Source organism: Phyllobates terribilis, unplaced genomic scaffold (assembly GCF_046119375.1).
Source record: "Phyllobates terribilis strain yellow unplaced genomic scaffold, ASM4611937v1 Scaffold_505__1_contigs__length_1300667, whole genome shotgun sequence".
In the NCBI taxonomy this organism is placed as follows: domain Eukaryota; kingdom Metazoa; phylum Chordata; class Amphibia; order Anura; family Dendrobatidae; genus Phyllobates; species Phyllobates terribilis.
In genome coordinates, this window is record NW_027363265.1 from 404,649 (window position 1) to 429,382 (window position 24,734).

Below are 24,734 nucleotides of genomic sequence, written 5' to 3' on the forward strand. Positions count from 1 at the left end.
GTTTTAAATTAAATATAGATAAATGTGACTGTTTTAATGTGGGGGGATGGGACTCCTCTTTGACCCCTGGGATAGTGATACAGAAAAATCACATAAAAATTTTAGGAATTATTTTTAACCAAGACAATGAGGGGGACCCTAACTGGGACTCTGCAATGGATAAAATTGAAAAAAAGATCTCATTGTGGAATTTAAGGAACCTTAGTATGGAAGGTAAAATTTTAATTATTAAAGCCGTTTTAATTCCCATTATGTTGTATGTTGCAATGGTGTTTCCCCCTTCCAATTTACAAATCAAGAAAGTAACAAGAATTGTTTTTATGTTTTTATGGGGTTCAAAAATGGAAAAGTTAAAAAGAGATCTGATGTACAAATGTAAATCTAATGGAGGTAAAGATGTACCCAATTTTTTTACCTTTTTCCATATAAAGTATTTCTGCTTCTGTTTTAAGGTTTTTAAATCTGATGGCATTTTTAGTTATTTTTTAAAATATGCAGCAGGAATGATTTTTAAAAGGTGGTTTAGCCTACCTTTAAGTTCTCCTGTGCTCCTGTGCCCACCTAAACAGTATGTGATACTTGAGAAAACGGTCAGACTTCTAGGTCTCCAGGAATTGGAGCCGGATATATTGGGGGACCAAAGGAAGGTATCTATTGCTTGCAGACACTCTGAGGACACAATTCCTGTCTCCAATTTTTCACAGGCAAGGTCCAAAACGGTGTGGCGAAATGTGTACGGGAAATATCTTGCAAATGTACACAAGGACCTTGCCTGGGCTATCGTCCACCAGTGCCTCCCTACCCGTGAGTTTCAACATAGGCGGGGGCTGGTGGCGAGAGCCAAATGTCCAAGAGATATATGCGGGGAAAGTGAGTCTGTATTGCATCTCTTTTGGAATTGTCATTTTGCACAGGAGGTTTGGAGAAAGGTAGGCCCACTTTTAAAATGGGCATGTGGCCTGAAAGATTTTAATCACTTTTTTGTCTTTTATGGTCTTTTTAAGTGTCCAAATTTTAAACAATTCCGAGTTGCCTGGATTATTATTAATTGTTTTAAAAATGCCATGTGGAAAGTTAGAAATATTTTACTCTTCAAACATGATCATATTGATTCAACAGACTGTATAAAAATTGCTTTAAGTGAAATGTATATTTACTATCTCAGAGATAAAAAACTGTATGGAGCAAAAGAAGCGGCTTCTATGTGGTGTGTACAATTATGGAACAATATTAGTGGTAATTAAATAAACCCAAGTACATCTGTAATTATGATTTTCTTAATTGTTACAATGGTTTTATGATGGTAAATTGTGTTTTTACAAAAAACTTGAATTGATTATTATCATGTTTTATCATTTTATTGTAATGTTATAAATGTTCTTTTTTAAAACCTTTGTAAATATACTTTTGAATCAATAAAATTGCGTTGAAACCTTATCTGTTCTTATCAGTTTAATATCTGATACGTCCCCTATCTGGGGACCATATATTAAATGGATTTTTAGAACAGGGAGATGGAAAAAGAGCTTGCTCTGTCCACTCCACGCATTGACCTGGTATTGCAGTATCTCCAGGACCGGTGCACCCCTTCTTTAATGCAGTTTCTAAAATCAGAAAGAATTGAATTCAATGTTTTTTGTTCATTTTGCTTGTTTGTCGGATTTTGGGATGGACTCTTTGGCTTTGCTTTTCTTCTCCTCATTGGATTTTTCATGTTCAAAGTTGCAGAAGCCAGATTACAAGCTCATTTTGGTTCAACTTCAGCAACTGTGCATTGCATTGCCATGTAATGTGATGCAATGCTATCTTTCTAGCTCTCCCTTTTTACTTCCTTTTGGATAAACAGACATATTAGGCAAGCATTTTGGAGCTTTCACCTAAATAACTACAGGTGGTGAGATAAGCTGCACAATATAATTGACCTTTCAGTATATTGTTGCACACACACCATCTATTTAGCAAATGCCCTTGTTATCAACAGCAGCCTTTTAAACTCACCTGAGCTAACAGGTATGTGCGCTGGTTACTCTGCTGCGCTTAAAATTTCTTTTTTGGTTTGCTACAATGCCTTTTCTGAAACGTTGTCTCCCTCTGCTGGAACACTGACTTCTTTCATTTAATGCCTGCAGACTATAAAAGAGAACCCAACCCAAAAAGTTTGGTTGATTAGTCTGTGGCATTCTGTTAAACTGTTGCTTATGGCGGTCTCTGTGAGCTTCTCAGCGACATTCAGCCAGCCAGGTATCCTGCCTGCAGTAGATGGAATGTGGCAATGGAACGCTGGCTGCGCGTGTCATAATAGGCTCTGAGCCTTTATATACCTGTGCACAGCAGCAGCCACCTTCAGTCTGCTGCTGGACAGCCAGCAGCAGCAGCAGCAGGAGAGGTATGTAATCAGGAGCCCTCCTGCTAAGGGTAGACAGCTGCTCGTTCCACCCCACCCCCCGCCTTAATTGGTTCTCCTCCCTTCCAACGGTGTTGAGGCGGGTGGGAACAGCAGGGGGTGAAGGTGCTGTGTTTAAAGAGGTGGAGTTATGCAGATCTAAAACGCGTGGATTGCAGCAGCAGCAAGCCGAAAAGTGCAGGCATGTAAGGGATCTAGAGGTTGACAACATGTCTTCTTAACGGGAGTCCAGGAGCTCATCTCCACAAATGGACTTTTCAGGATCCTTGGGTGGCTCCGTAGTTTGAAACCAATTCTGGTTATCGCTTCTCGGCCTTTTGGCTAAGATCAAGTGTAGTATCTGTTCTTATCAGTTTAATATCTGATACGTCCCCTATCTGGGGACCATATATTAAATGGATTTTTAGAACAGGGAGATGGAAAAAGAGCTTGCTCTGTCCACTCCACGCATTGACCTGGTATTGCAGTATCTCCAGGACCGGTGCACCCCTTCTTTAATGCAGTTTCTAAAATCAGAAAGAATTGAATTCAATGTTTTTTGTTCATTTTGCTTGTTTGTCGGATTTTGGGATGGACTCTTTGGCTTTGCTTTTCTTCTCCTCATTGGATTTTTCATGTTCAAAGTTGCAGAAGCCAGATTACAAGCTCATTTTGGTTCAACTTCAGCAACTGTGCATTGCATTGCCATGTAATGTGATGCAATGCTATCTTTCTAGCTCTCCCTTTTTACTTCCTTTTGGATAAACAGACATATTAGGCAAGCATTTTGGAGCTTTCACCTAAATAACTACAGGTGGTGAGATAAGCTGCACAATATAATTGACCTTTCAGTATATTGTTGCACACACACCATCTATTTAGCAAATGCCCTTGTTATCAACAGCAGCCTTTTAAACTCACCTGAGCTAACAGGTATGTGCGCTGGTTACTCTGCTGCGCTTAAAATTTCTTTTTTGGTTTGCTACAATGCCTTTTCTGAAACGTTGTCTCCCTCTGCTGGAACACTGACTTCTTTCATTTAATGCCTGCAGACTATAAAAGAGAACCCAACCCAAAAAGTTTGGTTGATTAGTCTGTGGCATTCTGTTAAACTGTTGCTTATGGCGGTCTCTGTGAGCTTCTCAGCGACATTCAGCCAGCCAGGTATCCTGCCTGCAGTAGATGGAATGTGGCAATGGAACGCTGGCTGCGCGTGTCATAATAGGCTCTGAGCCTTTATATACCTGTGCACAGCAGCAGCCACCTTCAGTCTGCTGCTGGACAGCCAGCAGCAGCAGCAGCAGGAGAGGTATGTAATCAGGAGCCCTCCTGCTAAGGGTAGACAGCTGCTCGTTCCACCCCACCCCCCGCCTTAATTGGTTCTCCTCCCTTCCAACGGTGTTGAGGCGGGTGGGAACAGCAGGGGGTGAAGGTGCTGTGTTTAAAGAGGTGGAGTTATGCAGATCTAAAACGCGTGGATTGCAGCAGCAGCAAGCCGAAAAGTGCAGGCATGTAAGGGATCTAGAGGTTGACAACATGTCTTCTTAACGGGAGTCCAGGAGCTCATCTCCACAAATGGACTTTTCAGGATCCTTGGGTGGCTCCGTAGTTTGAAACCAATTCTGGTTATCGCTTCTCGGCCTTTTGGCTAAGATCAAGTGTAGTATCTGTTCTTATCAGTTTAATATCTGATACGTCCCCTATCTGGGGACCATATATTAAATGGATTTTTAGAACAGGGAGATGGAAAAAGAGCTTGCTCTGTCCACTCCACGCATTGACCTGGTATTGCAGTATCTCCAGGACCGGTGCACCCCTTCTTTAATGCAGTTTCTAAAATCAGAAAGAATTGAATTCAATGTTTTTTGTTCATTTTGCTTGTTTGTCGGATTTTGGGATGGACTCTTTGGCTTTGCTTTTCTTCTCCTCATTTGATTTTTCATGTTCAAAGTTGCAGAAGCCAGATTACAAGCTCATTTTGGTTCAACTTCAGCAACTGTGCATTGCATTGCCATGTAATGTGATGCAATGCTATCTTTCTAGCTCTCCCTTTTTACTTCCTTTTGGATAAACAGACATATTAGGCAAGCATTTTGGAGCTTTCACCTAAATAACTACAGGTGGTGAGATAAGCTGCACAATATAATTGACCTTTCAGTATATTGTTGCACACACACCATCTATTTAGCAAATGCCCTTGTTATCAACAGCAGCCTTTTAAACTCACCTGAGCTAACAGGTATGTGCGCTGGTTACTCTGCTGCGCTTAAAATTTCTTTTTTGGTTTGCTACAATGCCTTTTCTGAAACGTTGTCTCCCTCTGCTGGAACACTGACTTCTTTCATTTAATGCCTGCAGACTATAAAAGAGAACCCAACCCAAAAAGTTTGGTTGATTAGTCTGTGGCATTCTGTTAAACTGTTGCTTATGGCGGTCTCTGTGAGCTTCTCAGCGACATTCAGCCAGCCAGGTATCCTGTCTGCAGTAGATGGAATGTGGCAATGGAACGCTGGCTGCGCGTGTCATAATAGGCTCTGAGCCTTTATATACCTGTGCACAGCAGCAGCCACCTTCAGTCTGCTGCTGGACAGCCAGCAGCAGCAGCAGCAGGAGAGGTATGTAATCAGGAGCCCTCCTGCTAAGGGTAGACAGCTGCTCGTTCCACCCCACCCCCCGCCTTAATTGGTTCTCCTCCCTTCCAACGGTGTTGAGGCGGGTGGGAACAGCAGGGGGTGCAGGTGCTGTGTTTAAAGAGGTGGAGTTATGCAGATCTAAAACGCGTGGATTGCAGCAGCAGCAAGCCGAAAAGTGCAGGCATGTAAGGGATCTAGAGGTTGACAACATGTCTTCTTAACGGGAGTCCAGGAGCTCATCTCCACAAATGGACTTTTCAGGATCCTTGGGTGGCTCCGTAGTTTGAAACCAATTCTGGTTATCGCTTCTCGGCCTTTTGGCTAAGATCAAGTGTAGTATCTGTTCTTATCAGTTTAATATCTGATACGTCCCCTATCTGGGGACCATATATTAAATGGATTTTTAGAACAGGGAGATGGAAAAAGAGCTTGCTCTGTCCACTCCACGCATTGACCTGGTATTGCAGTATCTCCAGGACCGGTGCACCCCTTCTTTAATGCAGTTTCTAAAATCAGAAAGAATTGAATTCAATGTTTTTTGTTCATTTTGCTTGTTTGTCGGATTTTGGGATGGACTCTTTGGCTTTGCTTTTCTTCTCCTCATTGGATTTTTCATGTTCAAAGTTGCAGAAGCCAGATTACAAGCTCATTTTGGTTCAACTTCAGCAACTGTGCATTGCATTGCCATGTAATGTGATGCAATGCTATCTTTCTAGCTCTCCCTTTTTACTTCCTTTTGGATAAACAGACATATTAGGCAAGCATTTTGGAGCTTTCACCTAAATAACTACAGGTGGTGAGATAAGCTGCACAATATAATTGACCTTTCAGTATATTGTTGCACACACACCATCTATTTAGCAAATGCCCTTGTTATCAACAGCAGCCTTTTAAACTCACCTGAGCTAACAGGTATGTGCGCTGGTTACTCTGCTGCGCTTAAAATTTCTTTTTTGGTTTGCTACAATGCCTTTTCTGAAACGTTGTCTCCCTCTGCTGGAACACTGACTTCTTTCATTTAATGCCTGCAGACTATAAAAGAGAACCCAACCCAAAAAGTTTGGTTGATTAGTCTGTGGCATTCTGTTAAACTGTTGCTTATGGCGGTCTCTGTGAGCTTCTCAGCGACATTCAGCCAGCCAGGTATCCTGCCTGCAGTAGATGGAATGTGGCAATGGAACGCTGGCTGCGCGTGTCATAATAGGCTCTGAGCCTTTATATACCTGTGCACAGCAGCAGCCACCTTCAGTCTGCTGCTGGACAGCCAGCAGCAGCAGCAGCAGGAGAGGTATGTAATCAGGAGCCCTCCTGCTAAGGGTAGACAGCTGCTCGTTCCACCCCACCCCCCGCCTTAATTGGTTCTCCTCCCTTCCAACGGTGTTGAGGCGGGTGGGAACAGCAGGGGGTGAAGGTGCTGTGTTTAAAGAGGTGGAGTTATGCAGATCTAAAACGCGTGGATTGCAGCAGCAGCAAGCCGAAAAGTGCAGGCATGTAAGGGATCTAGAGGTTGACAACATGTCTTCTTAACGGGAGTCCAGGAGCTCATCTCCACAAATGGACTTTTCAGGATCCTTGGGTGGCTCCGTAGTTTGAAACCAATTCTGGTTATCGCTTCTCGGCCTTTTGACTAAGATCAAGTGTAGTATCTGTTCTTATCAGTTTAATATCTGATACGTCCCCTATCTGGGGACCATATATTAAATGGATTTTTAGAACAGGGAGATGGAAAAAGAGCTTGCTCTGTCCACTCCACGCATTGACCTGGTATTGCAGTATCTCCAGGACCGGTGCACCCCTTCTTTAATGCAGTTTCTAAAATCAGAAAGAATTGAATTCAATGTTTTTTGTTCATTTTGCTTGTTTGTCGGATTTTGGGATGGACTCTTTGGCTTTGCTTTTCTTCTCCTCATTGGATTTTTCATGTTCAAAGTTGCAGAAGCCAGATTACAAGCTCATTTTGGTTCAACTTCAGCAACTGTGCATTGCATTGCCATGTAATGTGATGCAATGCTATCTTTCTAGCTCTCCCTTTTTACTTCCTTTTGGATAAACAGACATATTAGGCAAGCATTTTGGAGCTTTCACCTAAATAACTACAGGTGGTGAGATAAGCTGCACAATATAATTGACCTTTCAGTATATTGTTGCACACACACCATCTATTTAGCAAATGCCCTTGTTATCAACAGCAGCCTTTTAAACTCACCTGAGCTAACAGGTATGTGCGCTGGTTACTCTGCTGCGCTTAAAATTTCTTTTTTGGTTTGCTACAATGCCTTTTCTGAAACGTTGTCTCCCTCTGCTGGAACACTGACTTCTTTCATTTAATGCCTGCAGACTATAAAAGAGAACCCAACCCAAAAAGTTTGGTTGATTAGTCTGTGGCATTCTGTTAAACTGTTGCTTATGGCGGTCTCTGTGAGCTTCTCAGCGACATTCAGCCAGCCAGGTATCCTGCCTGCAGTAGATGGAATGTGGCAATGGAACGCTGGCTGCGCGTGTCATAATAGGCTCTGAGCCTTTATATACCTGTGCACAGCAGCAGCCACCTTCAGTCTGCTGCTGGACAGCCAGCAGCAGCAGCAGCAGGAGAGGTATGTAATCAGGAGCCCTCCTGCTAAGGGTAGACAGCTGCTCGTTCCACCCCACCCCCCGCCTTAATTGGTTCTCCTCCCTTCCAACGGTGTTGAGGCGGGTGGGAACAGCAGGGGGTGAAGGTGCTGTGTTTAAAGAGGTGGAGTTATGCAGATCTAAAACGCGTGGATTGCAGCAGCAGCAAGCCGAAAAGTGCAGGCATGTAAGGGATCTAGAGGTTGACAACATGTCTTCTTAACGGGAGTCCAGGAGCTCATCTCCACAAATGGACTTTTCAGGATCCTTGGGTGGCTCCGTAGTTTGAAACCAATTCTGGTTATCGCTTCTCGGCCTTTTGGCTAAGATCAAGTGTAGTATCTGTTCTTATCAGTTTAATATCTGATACGTCCCCTATCTGGGGACCATATATTAAATGGATTTTTAGAACAGGGAGATGGAAAAAGAGCTTGCTCTGTCCACTCCACGCATTGACCTGGTATTGCAGTATCTCCAGGACCGGTGCACCCCTTCTTTAATGCAGTTTCTAAAATCAGAAAGAATTGAATTCAATGTTTTTTGTTCATTTTGCTTGTTTGTCGGATTTTGGGATGGACTCTTTGGCTTTGCTTTTCTTCTCCTCATTTGATTTTTCATGTTCAAAGTTGCAGAAGCCAGATTACAAGCTCATTTTGGTTCAACTTCAGCAACTGTGCATTGCATTGCCATGTAATGTGATGCAATGCTATCTTTCTAGCTCTCCCTTTTTACTTCCTTTTGGATAAACAGACATATTAGGCAAGCATTTTGGAGCTTTCACCTAAATAACTACAGGTGGTGAGATAAGCTGCACAATATAATTGACCTTTCAGTATATTGTTGCACACACACCATCTATTTAGCAAATGCCCTTGTTATCAACAGCAGCCTTTTAAACTCACCTGAGCTAACAGGTATGTGCGCTGGTTACTCTGCTGCGCTTAAAATTTCTTTTTTGGTTTGCTACAATGCCTTTTCTGAAACGTTGTCTCCCTCTGCTGGAACACTGACTTCTTTCATTTAATGCCTGCAGACTATAAAAGAGAACCCAACCCAAAAAGTTTGGTTGATTAGTCTGTGGCATTCTGTTAAACTGTTGCTTATGGCGGTCTCTGTGAGCTTCTCAGCGACATTCAGCCAGCCAGGTATCCTGCCTGCAGTAGATGGAATGTGGCAATGGAACGCTGGCTGCGCGTGTCATAATAGGCTCTGAGCCTTTATATACCTGTGCACAGCAGCAGCCACCTTCAGTCTGCTGCTGGACAGCCAGCAGCAGCAGCAGCAGGAGAGGTATGTAATCAGGAGCCCTCCTGCTAAGGGTAGACAGCTGCTCGTTCCACCCCACCCCCCGCCTTAATTGGTTCTCCTCCCTTCCAACGGTGTTGAGGCGGGTGGGAACAGCAGGGGGTGAAGGTGCTGTGTTTAAAGAGGTGGAGTTATGCAGATCTAAAACGCGTGGATTGCAGCAGCAGCAAGCCGAAAAGTGCAGGCATGTAAGGGATCTAGAGGTTGACAACATGTCTTCTTAACGGGAGTCCAGGAGCTCATCTCCACAAATGGACTTTTCAGGATCCTTGGGTGGCTCCGTAGTTTGAAACCAATTCTGGTTATCGCTTCTCGGCCTTTTGGCTAAGATCAAGTGTAGTATCTGTTCTTATCAGTTTAATATCTGATACGTCCCCTATCTGGGGACCATATATTAAATGGATTTTTAGAACAGGGAGATGGAAAAAGAGCTTGCTCTGTCCACTCCACGCATTGACCTGGTATTGCAGTATCTCCAGGACCGGTGCACCCCTTCTTTAATGCAGTTTCTAAAATCAGAAAGAATTGAATTCAATGTTTTTTGTTCATTTTGCTTGTTTGTCGGATTTTGGGATGGACTCTTTGGCTTTGCTTTTCTTCTCCTCATTGGATTTTTCATGTTCAAAGTTGCAGAAGCCAGATTACAAGCTCATTTTGGTTCAACTTCAGCAACTGTGCATTGCATTGCCATGTAATGTGATGCAATGCTATCTTTCTAGCTCTCCCTTTTTACTTCCTTTTGGATAAACAGACATATTAGGCAAGCATTTTGGAGCTTTCACCTAAATAACTACAGGTGGTGAGATAAGCTGCACAATATAATTGACCTTTCAGTATATTGTTGCACACACACCATCTATTTAGCAAATGCCCTTGTTATCAACAGCAGCCTTTTAAACTCACCTGAGCTAACAGGTATGTGCGCTGGTTACTCTGCTGCGCTTAAAATTTCTTTTTTGGTTTGCTACAATGCCTTTTCTGAAACGTTGTCTCCCTCTGCTGGAACACTGACTTCTTTCATTTAATGCCTGCAGACTATAAAAGAGAACCCAACCCAAAAAGTTTGGTTGATTAGTCTGTGGCATTCTGTTAAACTGTTGCTTATGGCGGTCTCTGTGAGCTTCTCAGCGACATTCAGCCAGCCAGGTATCCTGCCTGCAGTAGATGGAATGTGGCAATGGAACGCTGGCTGCGCGTGTCATAATAGGCTCTGAGCCTTTATATACCTGTGCACAGCAGCAGCCACCTTCAGTCTGCTGCTGGACAGCCAGCAGCAGCAGCAGCAGGAGAGGTATGTAATCAGGAGCCCTCCTGCTAAGGGTAGACAGCTGCTCGTTCCACCCCACCCCCCGCCTTAATTGGTTCTCCTCCCTTCCAACGGTGTTGAGGCGGGTGGGAACAGCAGGGGGTGAAGGTGCTGTGTTTAAAGAGGTGGAGTTATGCAGATCTAAAACGCGTGGATTGCAGCAGCAGCAAGCCGAAAAGTGCAGGCATGTAAGGGATCTAGAGGTTGACAACATGTCTTCTTAACGGGAGTCCAGGAGCTCATCTCCACAAATGGACTTTTCAGGATCCTTGGGTGGCTCCGTAGTTTGAAACCAATTCTGGTTATCGCTTCTCGGCCTTTTGACTAAGATCAAGTGTAGTATCTGTTCTTATCAGTTTAATATCTGATACGTCCCCTATCTGGGGACCATATATTAAATGGATTTTTAGAACAGGGAGATGGAAAAAGAGCTTGCTCTGTCCACTCCACGCATTGACCTGGTATTGCAGTATCTCCAGGACCGGTGCACCCCTTCTTTAATGCAGTTTCTAAAATCAGAAAGAATTGAATTCAATGTTTTTTGTTCATTTTGCTTGTTTGTCGGATTTGGGGATGGACTCTTTGGCTTTGCTTTTCTTCTCCTCATTGGATTTTTCATGTTCAAAGTTGCAGAAGCCAGATTACAAGCTCATTTTGGTTCAACTTCAGCAACTGTGCATTGCATTGCCATGTAATGTGATGCAATGCTATCTTTCTAGCTCTCCCTTTTTACTTCCTTTTGGATAAACAGACATATTAGGCAAGCATTTTGGAGCTTTCACCTAAATAACTACAGGTGGTGAGATAAGCTGCACAATATAATTGACCTTTCAGTATATTGTTGCACACACACCATCTATTTAGCAAATGCCCTTGTTATCAACAGCAGCCTTTTAAACTCACCTGAGCTAACAGGTATGTGCGCTGGTTACTCTGCTGCGCTTAAAATTTCTTTTTTGGTTTGCTACAATGCCTTTTCTGAAACGTTGTCTCCCTCTGCTGGAACACTGACTTCTTTCATTTAATGCCTGCAGACTATAAAAGAGAACCCAACCCAAAAAGTTTGGTTGATTAGTCTGTGGCATTCTGTTAAACTGTTGCTTATGGCGGTCTCTGTGAGCTTCTCAGCGACATTCAGCCAGCCAGGTATCCTGCCTGCAGTAGATGGAATGTGGCAATGGAACGCTGGCTGCGCGTGTCATAATAGGCTCTGAGCCTTTATATACCTGTGCACAGCAGCAGCCACCTTCAGTCTGCTGCTGGACAGCCAGCAGCAGCAGCAGCAGGAGAGGTATGTAATCAGGAGCCCTCCTGCTAAGGGTAGACAGCTGCTCGTTCCACCCCACCCCCCGCCTTAATTGGTTCTCCTCCCTTCCAACGGTGTTGAGGCGGGTGGGAACAGCAGGGGGTGAAGGTGCTGTGTTTAAAGAGGTGGAGTTATGCAGATCTAAAACGCGTGGATTGCAGCAGCAGCAAGCCGAAAAGTGCAGGCATGTAAGGGATCTAGAGGTTGACAACATGTCTTCTTAACGGGAGTCCAGGAGCTCATCTCCACAAATGGACTTTTCAGGATCCTTGGGTGGCTCCGTAGTTTGAAACCAATTCTGGTTATCGCTTCTCGGCCTTTTGGCTAAGATCAAGTGTAGTATCTGTTCTTATCAGTTTAATATCTGATACGTCCCCTATCTGGGGACCATATATTAAATGGATTTTTAGAACAGGGAGATGGAAAAAGAGCTTGCTCTGTCCACTCCACGCATTGACCTGGTATTGCAGTATCTCCAGGACCGGTGCACCCCTTCTTTAATGCAGTTTCTAAAATCAGAAAGAATTGAATTCAATGTTTTTTGTTCATTTTGCTTGTTTGTCGGATTTTGGGATGGACTCTTTGGCTTTGCTTTTCTTCTCCTCATTGGATTTTTCATGTTCAAAGTTGCAGAAGCCAGATTACAAGCTCATTTTGGTTCAACTTCAGCAACTGTGCATTGCATTGCCATGTAATGTGATGCAATGCTATCTTTCTAGCTCTCCCTTTTTACTTCCTTTTGGATAAACAGACATATTAGGCAAGCATTTTGGAGCTTTCACCTAAATAACTACAGGTGGTGAGATAAGCTGCACAATATAATTGACCTTTCAGTATATTGTTGCACACACACCATCTATTTAGCAAATGCCCTTGTTATCAACAGCAGCCTTTTAAACTCACCTGAGCTAACAGGTATGTGCGCTGGTTACTCTGCTGCGCTTAAAATTTCTTTTTTGGTTTGCTACAATGCCTTTTCTGAAACGTTGTCTCCCTCTGCTGGAACACTGACTTCTTTCATTTAATGCCTGCAGACTATAAAAGAGAACCCAATCCAAAAAGTTTGGTTGATTAGTCTGTGGCATTCTGTTAAACTGTTGCTTATGGCGGTCTCTGTGAGCTTCTCAGCGACATTCAGCCAGCCAGGTATCCTGCCTGCAGTAGATGGAATGTGGCAATGGAACGCTGGCTGCGCGTGTCATAATAGGCTCTGAGCCTTTATATACCTGTGCACAGCAGCAGCCACCTTCAGTCTGCTGCTGGACAGCCAGCAGCAGCAGCAGGAGAGGTATGTAATCAGGAGCCCTCCTGCTAAGGGTAGACAGCTGCTCGTTCCACCCCACCCCCCGCCTTAATTGGTTCTCCTCCCTTCCAACGGTGTTGAGGCGGGTGGGAACAGCAGGGGGTGAAGGTGCTGTGTTTAAAGAGGTGGAGTTATGCAGATCTAAAACGCGTGGATTGCAGCAGCAGCAAGCCGAAAAGTGCAGGCATGTAAGGGATCTAGAGGTTGACAACATGTCTTCTTAACGGGAGTCCAGGAGCTCATCTCCACAAATGGACTTTTCAGGATCCTTGGGTGGCTCCGTAGTTTGAAACCAATTCTGGTTATCGCTTCTCGGCCTTTTGGCTAGGATCAGGTGCAGTGATCTAACGGTTGCTGCCTTGGTCTCGGCTAGGAGGTGCCTGGGGTACCCGACTTGTTGGCCTTGGGGGATCGCTCTCTCTTAACGGAGGGAGCTTCACCCCCTTGCAGCTATTGGCAGGTCGGCTTAGTCCCCGGACAACGGGGAGCGATCGCGTCTTGTCTTCGGGGCGACCCGAGGAAATAAGGGCGTTTTCCTTTGCTGAGCTTTATCGCTTAGTGGGCTGTGTAAGTTCTTGGGGTACCCCTCCCTCGGTCTTGGGTTTGTTCCTGCTTTTGTGGGATTCATTCCCTTGTTACTATTGGGGGAGGGCTTAGTCCCTGAGGGCCGAAAATGCCTTTTTCTTTTGGATTTGCGGTGGGGGAGACTCCACTGCGACAGTCCATTAGAATCATGGTGGATGAATGCCAGCGCCATGAGAAGAATCTGCAGTACATCGTGCATGAGATTCTTTTTGGGTTCTTCCACCTGGAGCGAGATAAGATCCTGTGTCTTTACGATCAGGAATTCCGTGGGCGATATACCATTTCCTTTATGGCTAAATCATGCTGTGATAATATCCATGCAGCACTGATGGTTGCGGACAAGGACGATGAGAGACTGAACGGGCTGAGCTTTGACTTCCTCTACGGTGAAGAGGAAGTACCCTTGGTGATCTTCATGTACAGCCCATTCGTCTCTGAGGGCGATATCGAAACCTTTTTGAAGCGTTACTGCAAGTCAGTGCGCTTCTCACATGATATCCTCAACTCCCAGCGCTTCTGGAATGGGAAGAGGAAATACCTGGTGAAGTTCCATCCAGATCAGAGCGGCATTGGTGGTCTTCACCACCCGCCTGCTAATTTTGCCATTGGTAATGTCAGGGGATTCCTACGCTACCCAGGAATGCCCCTTCAATGCCGGAATTGTCATGAATATGGGCATAAACGAGAAAATTGTACAAGGGCTCATGTAGTCTTTTGCAACAAGTGTGGTAAGAGTGGGCACACCTCCGCTACGTGTGACTCTGAGATCGTATGTAACCTATGTGGGAAGGCAGGTCACGCCTTCAGGAATTGTCCGAGCAAAAAGTCAAAAACATATGACATGTTTAAGTCAGGTCAACTGACTATCCAAGAATACTTCGGAGGGAGTATTACTACACCTGCCCCTGGACCTGGGTTGGCGCACGCTGACGGGTCCGGACCAAATCCTTCAACGGCTCCACCAGAGGGCCCGCTGGTAGTTCCACAGAAGGACGGTCGTAGGGGTTCCATAAGATTAACCGAGGGTTCGCTCTCTGTGGAATTGATCGATGTTCTGGCTCTAGATGTTGCCGTATCTCAGAGTCAAGAGGAAGGGTCCTCATCCAGCATGAATGCACCACCGGCATTATGTGGAACTGAGGAGACCTCTAGTACCCCGATTAAGCAAACACCCAGATTCGCCACACCATCATCGGTGATCTTGGGTAAAGGCAAAAAGGGTACGCTCCTTAATCGATCAACCAGTGTGTCGGAAAGAGAGACCTCTAGGGCGCGAAGTAAAATGGACCCGGCTAAGACCCAGTCGAGCCCTGGTCCTCGAACCAGAAGTCGCAGTAGTTCCGTGACCAGACCAGAGGACAAGACGACCCAGAGGGATGACACCCGTTCCATAGACCAGACCGCCATGGGGACTGCAGATGCACAGGACTTGGAAAAGATGGACAGCTCCCAGCCTCTGAAAAGGCAACGGGAGGACGTAAAGCAACCTGATATCCAAAGAAAACACGGATGTCGAGGTCCAGATGAGGAGCCAAAAGTGGATGATGCCTTTTTGCCTGCTTCAGATCCCGGTAATATTAAACAAATCCTGACCCCTGGAGATGCGGAGGAGGAGGTGCCGTGTATTGACTTCTTCCCATCTTCAGATCCTGATTCTTCTTAATGTCTGTTCCTCTTAAAATCTCCTCACTAAATGTGAGGTCCCTAAAGAGCCCTACACGTAGGGCTGCTTTATTTTCTTATTTAGAGACATTGGACTTTGATTTCTGCTTTCTACAAGAATGTGGTATACAGAGTAATTTAAATTATAAGGACTTAAAAGAAGACTGGAAACTGGGCGCTTCTGTGTGGTCCGGTGCTAATGACTGTCGTGCTGCCGGAGTTGGACTACTTTGCCGTGGACATTCTACCATCATTCAATCTGTGACTGAAATTATACCTGGCAGAGCTATTTTAATACATCTTGTTTTTAATGGACTTTCTTTACGTTTATTAAATGTGTACGCTCCTCCTGGGAAGCAGGAAAGGGCGGATTTACTTGAAATATTGCCATTATTTTGTGTTGGGTCAACCCCCCTGCTAGTGGGAGGAGATTTTAATTGTTTACTTGATGGGGAATCCCGGCAGGGTGGGGATGTGAATCGTAAAGACCGTACCTCCTATTTGTTGAAAAGTTTAATTGATGATTTTAGATTACAGGACTGCTGGAAGGAACTCTTGCCGGCGGATCCAGGTGTTACATGGTCCAATGGAAGAGTTTCTTCTAGAATTGATTTCATATTTGCTTCTACTGCCTTTAAACCTTGTAAATGTTTTCTTTTATCTAATTTATTCTCTGATCATAAAGTTTTATCTGTGTTTTTAGAGTTAGCAGGGGAACAAAATACCTCAAGAGGCCCATGGAGATTAAATACAACTCTCCTAGAGGATATTGATATTCAAAAGAGGTTTGTGCAGGCCTACCAGTGCTGGCAATCAAAGAGAGACCCCCGCGCCACGATGCTGGATTGGTGGGAGAGCATTAAACCTAAGATTAAATTATTTTTTATTAAGGCAGGGAAAATGAAAGCAAAAAAGAAAAAGCAGTGGTTTTATGTTTTTAATATGAGATTACAAGTACTCTTTAAACTAAAAGAAGTTGGTATTGATGTGGATGATGATATTGCAAATCTTAAGTCTGAAATAAAAAATGCTCTTAATGAAAAAGGAAAACAAATAATTTTTAACTCCCATGTACAGCACCTGGAGGAAGGAGAGAAATGCTCCCGATTCTTCTTCAAAAAGGTAATGGGGAGGAGGGACGCAATCCTAAATCTTGAAGGTGAAAATGATATTAAGGGTATGTTAGGAAAAGCTTTTAATTTTTATCAACTTCTTTTTAACACTAAAGTTATAGATCCATCCTTTTTAGAGTATGCTATTAATTCCCTTGATTTTAAGTTAGATATTTTAGACCAGGGTGTTTTATCTAGGGATCTCACCAGTGAGGAACTTTTACAGATTTTTAAAAGTTTCTCCAGTGGGAAAGCCCCTGGGGAAGACGGTCTACCGATTGAGTTTTATCTGACTTTTTGGGGAATTTTAAAGAACGATATGTTTTTATTGTTTAAAGAAGCTTTTAATACTAATAAATTACCCCCATCTTGGAGGAGAGGTCTGGTATCTTTAATATATAAAAAAGGGGATAGGAGCCAACTTAAAAACTGGCAGCCTATTACGCTTTTAAACCTTGATTATAAAATTTTAGCTAAACTTATTGCAGTCCGTTTAAAACCCTTTATAGCCAAATTAATTCACCCTAACCAGGTATGTGGTGTTCCCGGAAGAACCATAGCTGAGTCCCTCAACATAATTAGGGATACCATATGGTATTCAAAAGAGAGAAGTCAAAACCTTGCTATTTTATCCTTAGACTTTGAAAAAGCTTTTGACAGGGTATCGCATGAATTTCTTTTTATGGTTCTTAAAAAAATGGCATTTCCAGAGAAAATTTTAACCCGCATTATGCTTTTATATCATTCTTGTTTTAGTCAAATTTCTGTAAATGGGTTTTTAACGAAGGGGGTTCCTCTATTATCAGGGGTGAAACAAGGGTGCCCTCTCTCACCACTGCTCTTTATCTGTGTTATGGAACCACTATTAACCATACTGAGAAAAGATAAAGTAATTAAAGGGGTACCTATTCCCGGGAGTAGGGGTATGCAACTTAAAGCCCTAAGTTACATGGATGATGTTACCATACTATGTCCAGATTCCACATCTCTGAGGAGGGTATTGAGAAACACACAATTTTTCTGTGAAGCCTCAGGTTTTAAATTAAATATAGATAAATGTGACTGTTTTAATGTGGGGGGATGGGACTCCTCTTTGACCCCTGGGATAGTGATACAGAAAAATCACATAAAAATTTTAGGAATTATTTTTAACCAAGCCAATGAGGGGGACCCTAACTGGGACTCTGCAATGGATAAAATAGAAATAAAGATCTCATTGTGGAATTTAAGGAACCTTAGTATGGAAGGTAAAATTTTAATTATTAAAGCCGTTTTAATTCCCATTATGTTGTATATTGCAATGGTGTTTCCCCCTTCCAATTTACAAATCAAGAAAGTAACAAGAATTGTTTTTATGTTTTTATGGGGTTCAAAAATGGAAAAGTTAAAAAGAGATCTGATGTACAAATGTAAATCTAATGGAGGTAAAGATGTACCCAATTTTTTTACCTTTTTCCATATAAAGTATTTCTGCTTTTGTTTTAAGGTTTTTAAATCTGATGGCATTTTTAGTTATTTTTTAAAATATGCAGCAGGAATGATTTTTAAAAGGTGGTTTAGCCTACCTTTAAGTTCTCCTGTGCTCCTGTGCCCACCTAAACAGTATGTGATACTTGAGAAAACGGTCAGACTTTTAGGTCTCCAGGAATTGGAGCCTGATATATTGGGGGACCAAAGGAAGGTATCTATTGCTTGCAGACACTCTGAGGACACAATTCCTGTCTCCAATTTTTCACAGGCAAGGTCCAAAACGGTGTGGCGAAATGTGTATGGGAAATATCTTGCAAATGTACACAAGGACCTTGCCTGGGCTATCGTCCACCAGTGCCTCCCTACCCGTGAGTTTCAACATAGGCGGGGGCTGGTGGCGAGAGCCAAATGTCCAAGAGATATATGCGGGGAAAGTGAGTCTGTATTGCATCTCTTTTGGAATTGTCATTTTGCACAGGAGGTTTGGAGAAAGGTAGGCCCACTTTTAAAATGGGCATGTGGCCTGAAAGATTTTAATCACTTTTATGTCTTTTATGGTCTTTTTAAGTGTCCAAATTTTAAACAATTCCGAGTTGCCTGGATTATTATTAATTGTTTTAAAAATGCCATGTGGAAAGTTAGAAATATTTTACTCTTCAAACATGATCATATTGATTCAACAGACTGTATAAAAATTGCTTTAAGTGAAATGTATATTTACTATCTCAGAGATAAAAAACTGTATGGAGCAAAAGAAGCGGCTTCTATGTGGTGTGTACAATTATGGAACACAATTAGTGGTAATTAAATAAACCCAAGTACATCTGTAATTATGATTTTCTTAATTGTTACAATGGTTTTATGATGGTAAATTGTGTTTTATACAAAAAACTTGAATTGATTATTATCATGTTTTATCATTTTATTGTAATGTTATAAATGTTCTTTTTTAAAACCTTTGTAAATATACTTTTGAATCAATAAAATTGCGTTGAAACCTTATCTGTTCTTATCAGTTTAATATCTGATACGTCCCCTATCTGGGGACCATATATTAAATGGATTTTTAGAACAGGGAGATGGAAAAAGAGCTTGCTCTGTCCACTCCACGCATTGACCTGGTATTGCAGTATCTCCAGGACCGGTGCACCCCTTCTTTAATGCAGTTTCTAAAATCAGAAACAATTGAATTCAATGTTTTTTGTTCATTTTGCTTGTTTGTCGGATTTGGGGATGGACTCTTTGGCTTTGCTTTTCTTCTCCTCATTGGATTTTTCATGTTCAAAGTTGCAGAAGCCAGATTACAAGCTCATTTTGGTTCAACTTCAGCAACTGTGCATTGCATTGCCATGTAATGTGATGCAATGCTATCTTTCTAGCTCTCCCTTTTTACTTCCTTTTGGATAAACAGACATATTAGGCAAGCATTTTGGAGCTTTCACCTAAATAACTACAGGTGGTGAGATAAGCTGCACAATATAATTGACCTTTCAGTATATTGTTGCACACACACCATCTATTTAGCAAATGCCCTTGTTATCAACAGCAGCCTTTTAAACTCACCTGAGCTAACAGGTATGTGCGCTGGTTACTCTGCTGCGCTTAAAATTTCTTTTTTGGTTTGCTACAATGCCTTTTCTGAAACGTTGTCTCCTTCTGCTGGAACACTGACTTCTTTCATTTAATGCCTGCAGACTATAAAAGAGAACCCAACCCAAAAAGTTTGGTTGATTAGTCTGTGGCATTCTGTTAAACTGTTGCTTATGGCGGTCTCTGTGAGCTTCTCAGCGACATTCAGCCAGCCAGGTATCCTGCCTGCAGTAGATGGAATGTGGCAATGGAACGCTGGCTGCGCGTGTCATAATAGGCTCTGAGCCTTTATATACCTGTGCACAGCAGCAGCCACCTTCAGTCTGCTGCTGGACAGCCAGCAGCAGCAGCAGCAGGAGAGGTATGTAATCAGGAGCCCTCCTGCTAAGGGTAGACAGCTGCTCGTTCCACCCCACCCCCCGCCTTAATTGGTTCTCCTCCCTTCCAACGGTGTTGAGGCGGGTGGGAACAGCAGGGGGTGAAGGTGCTGTGTTTAAAGAGGTGGAGTTATGCAGATCTAAAACGCGTGGATTGCAGCAGCAGCAAGCCGAAAAGTGCAGGCATGTAAGGGATCTAGAGGTTGACAACATGTCTTCTTAACGGGAGTCCAGGAGCTCATCTCCACAAATGGACTTTTCAGGATCCTTGGGTGGCTCCGTAGTTTGAAACCAATTCTGGTTATCGCTTCTCGGCCTTTTGGCTAAGATCAAGTGTAGTATCTGTTCTTATCAGTTTAATATCTGATACGTCCCCTATCTGGGGACCATATATTAAATGGATTTTTAGAACAGGGAGATGGAAAAAGAGCTTGCTCTGTCCACTCCACGCATTGACCTGGTATTGCAGTATCTCCAGGACCGGTGCACCCCTTCTTTAATGCAGTTTCTAAAATCAGAAAGAATTGAATTCAATGTTTTTTGTTCATTTTGCTTGTTTGTCGGATTTGGGGATGGACTCTTTGGCTTTGCTTTTCTTCTCCTCATTGGATTTTTCATGTTCAAAGTTGCAGAAGCCAGATTACAAGCTCATTTTGGTTCAACTTCAGCAACTGTGCATTGCATTGCCATGTAATGTGATGCAATGCTATCTTTCTAGCTCTCCCTTTTTACTTCCTTTTGGATAAACAGACATATTAGGCAAGCATTTTGGAGCTTTCACCTAAATAACTACAGGTGGTGAGATAAGCTGCACAATATAATTGACCTTTCAGTATATTGTTGCACACACACCATCTATTTAGCAAATGCCCTTGTTATCAACAGCAGCCTTTTAAACTCACCTGAGCTAACAGGTATGTGCGCTGGTTACTCTGCTGCGCTTAAAATTTCTTTTTTGGTTTGCTACAATGCCTTTTCTGAAACGTTGTCTCCTTCTGCTGGAACACTGACTTCTTTCATTTAATGCCTGCAGACTATAAAAGAGAACCCAACCCAAAAAGTTTGGTTGATTAGTCTGTGGCATTCTGTTAAACTGTTGCTTATGGCGGTCTCTGTGAGCTTCTCAGCGACATTCAGCCAGCCAGGTATCCTGCCTGCAGTAGATGGAATGTGGCAATGGAACGCTGGCTGCGCGTGTCATAATAGGCTCTGAGCCTTTATATACCTGTGCACAGCAGCAGCCACCTTCAGTCTGCTGCTGGACAGCCAGCAGCAGCAGCAGCAGGAGAGGTATGTAATCAGGAGCCCTCCTGCTAAGGGTAGACAGCTGCTCGTTCCACCCCACCCCCCGCCTTAATTGGTTCTCCTCCCTTCCAACGGTGTTGAGGCGGGTGGGAACAGCAGGGGGTGAAGGTGCTGTGTTTAAAGAGGTGGAGTTATGCAGATCTAAAACGCGTGGATTGCAGCAGCAGCAAGCCGAAAAGTGCAGGCATGTAAGGGATCTAGAGGTTGACAACATGTCTTCTTAACGGGAGTCCAGGAGCTCATCTCCACAAATGGACTTTTCAGGATCCTTGGGTGGCTCCGTAGTTTGAAACCAATTCTGGTTATCGCTTCTCGGCCTTTTGGCTAAGATCAAGTGTAGTATCTGTTCTTATCAGTTTAATATCTGATACGTCCCCTATCTGGGGACCATATATTAAATGGATTTTTAGAACAGGGAGATGGAAAAAGAGCTTGCTCTGTCCACTCCACGCATTGACCTGGTATTGCAGTATCTCCAGGACCGGTGCACCCCTTCTTTAATGCAGTTTCTAAAATCAGAAAGAATTGAATTCAATGTTTTTTGTTCATTTTGCTTGTTTGTCGGATTTGGGGATGGACTCTTTGGCTTTGCTTTTCTTCTCCTCATTGGATTTTTCATGTTCAAAGTTGCAGAAGCCAGATTACAAGCTCATTTTGGTTCAACTTCAGCAACTGTGCATTGCATTGCCATGTAATGTGATGCAATGCTATCTTTCTAGCTCTCCCTTTTTACTTCCTTTTGGATAAACAGACATATTAGGCAAGCATTTTGGAGCTTTCACCTAAATAACTACAGGTGGTGAGATAAGCTGCACAATATAATTGACCTTTCAGTATATTGTTGCACACACACCATCTATTTAGCAAATGCCCTTGTTATCAACAGCAGCCTTTTAAACTCACCTGAGCTAACAGGTATGTGCGCTGGTTACTCTGCTGCGCATAAAATTTCTTTTTTGGTTTGCTACAATGCCTTTTCTGAAACGTTGTCTCCTTCTGCTGGAACACTGACTTCTTTCATTTAATGCCTGCAGACTATAAAAGAGAACCCAACCCAAAAAGTTTGGTTGATTAGTCTGTGTCATTCTGTTAAACTGTTGCTTATGGCGGTCTCTGTGAGCTTCTCAGCGACATTCAGCCAGCCAGGTATCCTGCCTGCAGTAGATGGAATGTGGCAATGGAACGCTGGCTGCGCGTGTCATAATAGGCTCTGAGCCTTTATATACCTGTGCACAGCAGCAGCCACCTTCAGTCTGCTGCTGGACAGCCAGCAGCAGCAGCAGCAGGAGAGGTATGTAATCAGGAGCCCTCCTGCTAAGGGTAGACAGCTGCTCGTTCCACCCCACCCCCCGCCTTAATTGGTTCTCCTCCCTTCCAACGGTGTTGAGGCGGGTGGGAACAGCAGGGGGTGAAGGTGCTGTGTTTAAAGAGGTGGAGTTATGCAGATCTAAAACGCGTGGATTGCAGCAGCAGCAAGCCGAAAAGTGCAGGCATGTAAGGGATCTAGAGGTTGACAACATGTCTTCTTAACGGGAGTCCAGGAGCTCATCTCCACAAATGGACTTTTCAGGATCCTTGGGTGGCTCCGTAGTTTGAAACCAATTCTGGTTATCGCTTCTCGGCCTTTTGGCTAAGATCAAGTGTAGTATCTGTTCTTATCAGTTTAATATCTGATACGTCCCCTATCTGTGGACCATATATTAAATGGATTTTTAGAACAGGGAGATGGAAAAAGAGCTTGCTCTGTCCACTCCACGCATTGACCTGGTATTGCAGTATCTCCAGGACCGGTGCACCCCTTCTTTAATGCAGTTTCTAAAATCAGAAAGAATTGAATTCAATGTTTTTTGTTCATTTTGCTTGTTTGTCGGATTTGGGGATGGACTCTTTGGCTTTGCTTTTCTTCTCCTCATTGGATTTTTCATGTTCAAAGTTGCAGAAGCCAGATTACAAGCTCATTTTGGTTCAACTTCAGCAACTGTGCATTGCATTGCCATGTAATGTGATGCAATGCTATCTTTCTAGCTCTCCCTTTTTACTTCCTTTTGGATAAACAGACATATTAGGCAAGCATTTTGGAGCTTTCACCTAAATAACTACAGGTGGTGAGATAAGCTGCACAATATAATTGACCTTTCAGTATATTGTTGCACACACACCATCTATTTAGCAAATGCCCTTGTTATCAACAGCAGCCTTTTAAACTCACCTGAGCTAACAGGTATGTGCGCTGGTTACTCTGCTGCGCTTAAAATTTCTTTTTTGGTTTGCTACAATGCCTTTTCTGAAACGTTGTCTCCTTCTGCTGGAACACTGACTTCTTTCATTTAATGCCTGCAGACTATAAAAGAGAACCCAACCCAAAAAGTTTGGTTGATTAGTCTGTGGTATTCTGTTAAACTGTTGCTTATGGCGGTCTCTGTGAGCTTCTCAGCGACATTCAGCCAGCCAGGTATCCTGCCTGCAGTAGATGGAATGTGGCAATGGAACGCTGGCTGCGCGTGTCATAATAGGCTCTGAGCCTTTATATACCTGTGCACAGCAGCAGCCACCTTCAGTCTGCTGCTGGACAGCCAGCAGCAGCAGCAGCAGGAGAGGTATGTAATCAGGAGCCCTCCTGCTAAGGGTAGACAGCTGCTCGTTCCACCCCACCCCCCGCCTTAATTGGTTCTCCTCCCTTCCAACGGTGTTGAGGCGGGTGGGAACAGCAGGGGGTGAAGGTGCTGTGTTTAAAGAGGTGGAGTTATGCAGATCTAAAACGCGTGGATTGCAGCAGCAGCAAGCCGAAAAGTGCAGGCATGTAAGGGATCTAGAGGTTGACAACATGTCTTCTTAACGGGAGTCCAGAAGCTCATCTCCACAAATGGACTTTTCAGGATCCTTGGGTGGCTCCGTAGTTTGAAACCAATTCTGGTTATCGCTTCTCGGCCTTTTGGCTAAGATCAAGTGTAGTATCTGTTCTTATCAGTTTAATATCTGATACGTCCCCTATCTGTGGACCATATATTAAATGGATTTTTAGAACAGGGAGATGGAAAAAGAGCTTGCTCTGTCCACTCCACGCATTGACCTGGTATTGCAGTATCTCCAGGACCGGTGCACCCCTTCTTTAATGCAGTTTCTAAAATCAGAAAGAATTGAATTCAATGTTTTTTGTTCATTTTGCTTGTTTGTCGGATTTGGGGATGGACTCTTTGGCTTTGCTTTTCTTCTCCTCATTGGATTTTTCATGTTCAAAGTTGCAGAAGCCAGATTACAAGCTCATTTTGGTTCAACTTCAGCAACTGTGCATTGCATTGCCATGTAATGTGATGCAATGCTATCTTTCTAGCTCTCCCTTTTTACTTCCTTTTGGATAAACAGACATATTAGGCAAGCATTTTGGAGCTTTCACCTAAATAACTACAGGTGGTGAGATAAGCTGCACAATATAATTGACCTTTCAGTATATTGTTGCACACACACCATCTATTTAGCAAATGCCCTTGTTATCAACAGCAGCCTTTTAAACTCACCTGAGCTAACAGGTATGTGCGCTGGTTACTCTGCTGCGCTTAAAATTTCTTTTTTGGTTTGCTACAATGCCTTTTCTGAAACGTTGTCTCCTTCTGCTGGAACACTGACTTCTTTCATTTAATGCCTGCAGACTATAAAAGAGAACCCAACCCAAAAAGTTTGGTTGATTAGTCTGTGGTATTCTGTTAAACTGTTGCTTATGGCGGTCTCTGTGAGCTTCTCAGCGACATTCAGCCAGCCAGGTATCCTGCCTGCAGTAGATGGAATGTGG

General features: G+C 43.4%; 14 non-coding genes across 14 annotated transcripts; all 14 read left to right on the plus strand.

Moving 5' to 3' along the window:
* The first annotated feature begins 1,401 nt into the window (after positions 1 to 1,401).
* LOC141231423 (U2 spliceosomal RNA) lies at positions 1,402 to 1,590 on the plus strand. The gene has a single exon (XR_012297825.1). It is a non-coding gene; the product is annotated as a U2 spliceosomal RNA (small nuclear RNA).
* Positions 1,591 to 2,705: 1,115 nt separating this feature from the next.
* On the plus strand, positions 2,706 to 2,896 carry LOC141231004 (U2 spliceosomal RNA). The gene has a single exon (XR_012297421.1). It is a non-coding gene; the product is annotated as a U2 spliceosomal RNA (small nuclear RNA).
* Positions 2,897 to 4,011: 1,115 nt separating this feature from the next.
* Positions 4,012 to 4,202, plus strand: LOC141231015 (U2 spliceosomal RNA). The gene has a single exon (XR_012297432.1). It is a non-coding gene; the product is annotated as a U2 spliceosomal RNA (small nuclear RNA).
* A 1,115-nt stretch (positions 4,203 to 5,317) lies between these two features.
* On the plus strand, positions 5,318 to 5,508 carry LOC141231028 (U2 spliceosomal RNA). Its single transcript, XR_012297443.1, has one exon. It is a non-coding gene; the product is annotated as a U2 spliceosomal RNA (small nuclear RNA).
* A 1,115-nt stretch (positions 5,509 to 6,623) lies between these two features.
* Positions 6,624 to 6,814, plus strand: LOC141231363 (U2 spliceosomal RNA). The gene has a single exon (XR_012297774.1). It is a non-coding gene; the product is annotated as a U2 spliceosomal RNA (small nuclear RNA).
* A 1,115-nt stretch (positions 6,815 to 7,929) lies between these two features.
* LOC141231039 (U2 spliceosomal RNA) lies at positions 7,930 to 8,120 on the plus strand. Its single transcript, XR_012297454.1, has one exon. It is a non-coding gene; the product is annotated as a U2 spliceosomal RNA (small nuclear RNA).
* A 1,115-nt stretch (positions 8,121 to 9,235) lies between these two features.
* Positions 9,236 to 9,426, plus strand: LOC141231050 (U2 spliceosomal RNA). The gene has a single exon (XR_012297465.1). It is a non-coding gene; the product is annotated as a U2 spliceosomal RNA (small nuclear RNA).
* Positions 9,427 to 10,541: 1,115 nt separating this feature from the next.
* On the plus strand, positions 10,542 to 10,732 carry LOC141231365 (U2 spliceosomal RNA). The gene has a single exon (XR_012297776.1). It is a non-coding gene; the product is annotated as a U2 spliceosomal RNA (small nuclear RNA).
* A 1,115-nt stretch (positions 10,733 to 11,847) lies between these two features.
* LOC141231062 (U2 spliceosomal RNA) lies at positions 11,848 to 12,038 on the plus strand. Its single transcript, XR_012297477.1, has one exon. It is a non-coding gene; the product is annotated as a U2 spliceosomal RNA (small nuclear RNA).
* Positions 12,039 to 18,641: 6,603 nt separating this feature from the next.
* Positions 18,642 to 18,830, plus strand: LOC141231424 (U2 spliceosomal RNA). The gene has a single exon (XR_012297826.1). It is a non-coding gene; the product is annotated as a U2 spliceosomal RNA (small nuclear RNA).
* A 1,115-nt stretch (positions 18,831 to 19,945) lies between these two features.
* Positions 19,946 to 20,136, plus strand: LOC141231074 (U2 spliceosomal RNA). Its single transcript, XR_012297488.1, has one exon. It is a non-coding gene; the product is annotated as a U2 spliceosomal RNA (small nuclear RNA).
* A 1,115-nt stretch (positions 20,137 to 21,251) lies between these two features.
* On the plus strand, positions 21,252 to 21,442 carry LOC141231086 (U2 spliceosomal RNA). The gene has a single exon (XR_012297499.1). It is a non-coding gene; the product is annotated as a U2 spliceosomal RNA (small nuclear RNA).
* Positions 21,443 to 22,557: 1,115 nt separating this feature from the next.
* LOC141231347 (U2 spliceosomal RNA) lies at positions 22,558 to 22,748 on the plus strand. Its single transcript, XR_012297759.1, has one exon. It is a non-coding gene; the product is annotated as a U2 spliceosomal RNA (small nuclear RNA).
* Positions 22,749 to 23,863: 1,115 nt separating this feature from the next.
* LOC141231348 (U2 spliceosomal RNA) lies at positions 23,864 to 24,054 on the plus strand. Its single transcript, XR_012297760.1, has one exon. It is a non-coding gene; the product is annotated as a U2 spliceosomal RNA (small nuclear RNA).
* Positions 24,055 to 24,734: the final 680 nt, after the last annotated feature.